Genomic DNA, 6,540 nt, shown 5'->3' on the forward strand with positions numbered 1-6,540 from the left:
ACTTAGTTGCCAACCCTCTAGCTTAGAGCTTCCTTTTGTATTTATAGAACTGGAGGAAAGCCTAGAGGCTAGATAATCATCCTTTTAATTATTGATAATATCCAATGAATTATCAATAATTAATAGGGATTTATCAAAATCCTTTTAATAGATAAATATAAGTTTTTTAAGGAAAATGATATAATTATCAGTAACTATCCATTTAATGATAGAAAATGATTAAAAGCTAGATAATTATCAATAAAATCCTTCTAAAAAGTTTATTTTAGTAATTATCAACATTTAAAATTGAAAAACATCAAAAGATGATGCAAAAATCCAAGTTTTAGGCTGACTGGCACTGCACAGAGCCGATCGGCTATGTGATAGAGCCAATTGGCTCTGTAGGTTGGTAGACTTGCAAAAACTTGTGTTTTAGCCCCCAAACTCGGCCATTTGACTGATTTTGACCCCAAAACTTAATAGTTTTAGTGAGTTTCAGAAAGTAATCCTTAGCTCAATTATTCATAACCGTAGCTGTGATTTGATCGTCCTCAATTCCTCAAGAATCAGAAAAATTAGTAACTTTCATCATCGGGTTTTGTGTAGTTCCCTCAATATCTAGATCTAAAAAATGAGTACTGACAGTTTGCCGCTAGTGTATCGAGATTTATAAGCATATATATGATCAAATAAACTGAGATAAATCATAAATATCAAGGATACAATAAAAAGAATATGGTTGTGAGTTGTAGAAGCTACACTTCATAGGCCCGAGGTGATGTAGGCTTTCTATCTAGCTTTGACTTAGGTTACTGATGGGTGCTACTCGTGTTAGCTACAATCTAAGGCAGTGTACCTATCGATGCAGTCTAGCACTAATGGCGAGTATCAAGGTCGTATTCCTCGGGAAAGTGAAAGCCCAGAGTTACTCCTTTGTTCTTTGTTATATTAACCTAAAATGGATGATGAATAAATTCTAAACTAACTATTAACTACAAGCTAAGTCCTAAGGGAGATGCAAGAGTAATTGATAAACGAAATAATCAAGACAAGAAGAAAAACCCAAAGGGAATCTAAACTAGTTGGCAATCAAACAAAAGATAAAGGATCGGTGAGTCTAATTATGCTACCCGTGGATGAATTCTTAACCGAATTCGGTTTCTCTCTTGAGATAACCGAATTCCTAAACCTAATAACCTAAAGTTGGAATCTCTTCCTAACGATTGATTCTTAAATTAGCATTAAGCTTTAATCCGCCTCTATTAAGCTTTGTTAATTCTTAATCCGGTTAGTTAATTATCCTTATCTCTAAGCGATTATTAACCAGTTCTTGCTATTCAAAATTCCAATTGCCAAACGGATTTCTCAATCTCATAAAGCAATCTAAACATCACAATTCACAACGTCTCATGAATAATGCATTATTTTATTAATACTGAAAACAAGAAGAATACAAAACCAACTCGAACAATCCAACAATATAATATCAAGCCAACATAGTAAAGAAATCTCAATGGATTAAATCAATCTAGCTAATCATGTTCATTCTCAAAATATACAAGAATTCAATTACAACAATAAGCAAAGGTAGAGAAAACCCGATTACACCCTTGGATGAGAGTAAACAGCCCCAAATCCTTTTGCTCCAATTGAATCGATTCTTGTTCCTCTTGCTCGAATGGAAAATCAATCAACGAACCTTGCCCAATCTTCGATCCTTCAAGGAAATCTGATTGAAACCTTGATCCAAGTCTCCTTTTCTCTTAGTTTCAACTCAGAAAACCCTTAGAGAAAGAAAAATTAGGGTTTGGGACGTTCTAACCCTAGCCTCCTCTTTTTCTCTTCTTTTCGTTCTTTTAATTATACCCCCTGTCGCCTCCAACACGGTCGTGTTCTCAACACGGGATGGTGTTCCTGGCCGTGTTACGCTCTGTGGCCGTGCTCCTTAGAATCTACTTCTTCTTTGATGTCTAACACGGCCGTGTTTGTCCCCGTGTTGGTAACACGGCCCATGTTTGTGACTGTGTTGAGAACACGGCCAGTGTTGAGATCAACACGGCCATGTTCAGCTTCCTCATGCTCGTACTTAGCTCGTTTCGGCAGCTTTGACGTCCAATTATGCTCCAATTCTTTCCTTTTTCATCCTTTGACCTCTTTTGGACCTAATGCACACAAACATATGTATAAGGTGAGTGTTGAGACCAATTCACATCCAAATGTCCATAAAATCAATCTTAAAAACCCCATTTAGATGTGTGTACTTTACGCACATCAGTTACCATGCCCATTCGATTTAGTGGCCACACCCGTCTGATTTAGGGATCACTCTCGTCTGGTTTAGGGACCACGCCCATCTGATTTAGGAACCATGCTTGTCCGTTTTAAGGACCACGACCGTCTAATTTAGGGACCACGCCCGTCTAACTTAGAGACCACGCCTGTTACATCTTAAAGACCACCCCTAAGATAAATGTAGTTATATGAGTTATAAAAGTTATGGTCAACAGGCCCGAACTGGTGTAGACTTTCTATTTAGCTTTGATTTAGGGACCATGCCCGCTTTCTCAAATTTCTAGATGATGGGCACTTTCACCACTGCTTTCTTGGTTACCTTATGCTTCGGGGAGTAAAGAGTTATGATTTCTACTTCAAGGAGCAAAGAGTTGTGATTCCCGCTTCGAGTTGTGATTTGGTAAATTTCCCACTTCTTAGTGTTAGACTGGTATGTGCTTTACTCGCTTGGATAACTTCCATTTCAGGATGTGTGTCGATTCTTCAGAACTTAAACTGATTCTCTACTTTCAAGAAATAGGCTGGTGAGCTTTCACTTCGGAAAGAAAATTGATGATCTTCCATTGATTATATTCCACTTCGGGATGATGATATTCCGCTTTGGGAAGTGAACTTGAGTGCAAATTGAGTATTTTCCTATTAAAAGTTAGTAGCACATAAAAGTACATAGAGATCACATCAAGTGAAGGAAATGAAGGTGTGTGATATGCATGTTGTGTATGGCATATAATGCATTTCTAAAAATCATCCTTTAGTTTGGACAGAGACACTTTAATGCTCATCAGCAAAAAATTGATGCTTTGACAAGTCAGTTGTCTACTCTTTAACCACAAGGCGTTGAGCCTGATGGTTGATAGAAAGAGCTAAAGACGACCATGCATATCAAAAACTTAAAAAGTCATAATGACCAGGGGAAGCATAGGTCTATAGATAACTCAAGCATGTAAGGACTTAATTGTTTTGCCTTAGAATGTACTGATACTTGTGTAATGATATTGGTACCTTCCCACAATCTCATGCAGATATGAACCAACTCTTTTCTTTCTTTTCTTAATTTCATGCCTTAACTTCTGCCTAAGCTATCCTTCCGGGTTTTCAACTTAGTAGGCGAATGACTTAACCTTTACCTAAGTAGCCCTTTTTGAGTTTTCAACATAGCAGACTCTATTTTTGTCTAAGCCACCTTTTCGTATTTTTAACTTAACATTTTCTTTTCTTTATATTCTTTCTTTATTTTTTTCCTTATTTTCTCTTTTTGCAAATTTGGTTATTGGAGTACTCGCAGTCTCTTTTATCAATGCTTGCAAATGATTCTACTAATTTTCAAGACTTCCCTTGAGATAAATTTTTTTGAATGAAAGCTGAAAGACTCTAGCTCTGCCGATTCATTTTTCATGATGTCAAGATTGATAGAGACTTGAGTGCTATAAATTCTTGGATTTTTCCTCCAAGAGAGTTCTAAAAAAAAAGGTCTTGCTTCTATTAAGATCTTATAGATTCCACATCTTAATTTTGTTTTCTCCTTCTAGTAATGCACAAGTAATAAAAACTAATGTGCAAATTTAACAAAAACTCTAATCAAATTTCATTCATTTAATAAGAGAACAAATTAGTACATTTTCTATTTCACATAATAGCACTCATATTATTAACTAGTCCTGTTAGATTTTCTAGTCGACTATTTTTTTCTTACCTTATTTCCTTAACTTTTGCCTGACTAGCCTGTATAGGCCCTCTAGTCTGCAGGATAATTTCTTTTGTAGTTTTCTTATTTTTCTCTTTTTTCAAAGATAACAGCTAAAACGATCCATATTGACTTGTATACTTATTGCCCCCGAGATTTGAACTCCTTTCAATATCTTCAAGCATAAGCTTTTCCTTCTTTAATATGGAAGTTTCCAACTCGATCTAAATTTCTTTTAGAGTCAAATGTAATGTGTTTTGCATGCTTCAAGATTAGAACACTAACCTTAATCTATTCTATCTTTGGAGGCCCTTGCTTTAATGTTGTAATTAATGTAATGAGCGATGAATTTGGCGTTCTTGCTTTACCCCCAATGTATTAGATAATTCTGCTACCTTAAACTCAATCTTGCATATCAAATACTATATTTCTCTTTTTTCTCTCCAAGAGTTATATTATATGTAGTAGAAATGTACCTAGGATTATCATTTATTTTCAAATTAAATAAACCAATTCAAATAGAATTAATATCAAACATGCTCATATAATAATCATTGTAATGCATAATATCATTAAGATAAACATTATAAAATAAGCAAAACTAGAGTTATATCATCAATCTTAGCTAAAAGCTTAATCATATCATTGTTCTAAATCAACATCTGAGTCTTATGAAGCTTCATCATTTTTAGATGGTAGGTCTTCAATCTCTCTAGCTTGATAGTTTCCCATGTTCCGTCCAGCTCTAACATTTTCAATTTCCTTTACTTGTAAGCCATCATCACACAAGCCCACAAAGGTCTTGGGATTCATCATTTGTAGCCTTTCCACGCAAGATGGGAGAAGTTTTCGAATTACTATTCGAACTTGATCCTTTTCAAAAGGCTTGTTCTTCATTAACCCTTGTTTCTCCATCTAGTCAAAAAGTTGAAAAAAGACTCATTGGGCTTTTGCTTTGTCAATTCCAAATCCCTTATAGAGGCTTCTAGGTAAGCATTGCAGTCATATTGTTGCACAAAAGCCTCATAAAGCTTTTTCCAATCAACTTGATGGGCCTTTCCAACCCATGGTACCAGTTCAAAGCTAGCCTTTCTAATGAAAGTACAAACTACTTGATAATTTGGATCCTAGAAAAATGAGAATACTCATTATAATATCATATTGCTTCAAGTTCACCTTTGGATCTCCAATTCTATTGAACTTCTGCATTTCAGGCATGTGAAATTTCAGAGGTAACTTATCTTCTCCAATCAATATTAGTTCGTCAAAATCAAAAGTTGAATCTAAACCTTGATATTTTTAGCATATCTTGCATCTTGTCAAGTCTATTAGTCAGACTATACACAATCTCAGATTCCATAATAGCTAATATTAGTTTGTCAAAATCAAAGGTTGAATCTAAACCTTGATATTTTAGCATATCTTGCATCTTGTCAAGCCTATTATTCAGACTATGACAATCTCGGATTTCATAATAGCTTTTGCAGTAAGAGCATACTTGAAACGGCTGTCGCGTGCCTATAAAAAATAACCTAACTAGACCTTCTAACTATGTAGTCGAGCAAGCAAGGGTCGAATCCCTAGAGACTGAAGTAGTAAAAACTAGCTAATCTTGACTTCAATTAATGCTAAGTAAGTAACCAAATCAATGATTGAGGAAGAATTAATCTAAGTCTAATTAATGCAATTAATAATAATGAGAATAAATTCAAGGATAAAAAGCACCTAGAGTTAAGTATCCCCACTAGCATAATTAACGCAAAGATTAGTTCCTACCCCAAACTAATTAAATAAATGTTCATAAGGAAAGGTAACCCTATAAAGTACCATAGATCTCTCCCGAGTATCAATGGCGTCCCTAATAGTAATCAAAACCTACTCCCGTGCAATCATGCAAATTAAACACATTAAACTCAATACCCTGACTTTTTAACAATCCATTTTACCTACTCCCATGGAGAATTTCATGTCCTTAATTGAAATATTCAAATCCGTCAAAACCCAACTCCCGTTGTGAAAAAGACAATGGAATCATAACAATACTAATTATCCCTAATCTAGTATTGGAATATGCACAATCAATTAAGCAAGAGTAATTAAATAATTAATTTAGGGAATTAAAAGAACAAATCATACATCAATCATGGCTAGGGTTCACTTAACCCTAGATTAGAAAACTACTAACTCATGATAGTTAAATAAACAAAATAGATTATAACAGAAACCATAATTAATAACAACTTAAAAAGGAAAAGGAAAATACTTGGATTGATAAATGAATGATGAGGTCTTTAATAAATCTTCAAAGCATAAAGAAAAGTAACATAATAGAGAAAGAAAACATAGCCTAAAACTAAGGAGAAAAGGAGAAGGGGGCTCCCCTTTCAGGTTCTTTTCACAATCTATTTATATCATAGGATATCCATGAGTTTGGCTAGGTTTTCACCCTAAAAATTTGACTAGACAGGTGTCTAAAACGTAGATTTACAGATCCAGCCATGGGCAGGCCGCGCTGTGGCATTGTAGGCCGTGAGCAGGGGGCGAAGTGGACTGTTTCTTTACTTTATCGTTGGCCTTGAAAG

This window comes from Ricinus communis, chromosome 1 (genome assembly GCF_019578655.1).
Source record: "Ricinus communis isolate WT05 ecotype wild-type chromosome 1, ASM1957865v1, whole genome shotgun sequence".
Taxonomy (NCBI): Eukaryota; Viridiplantae; Streptophyta; class Magnoliopsida; order Malpighiales; family Euphorbiaceae; genus Ricinus; species Ricinus communis.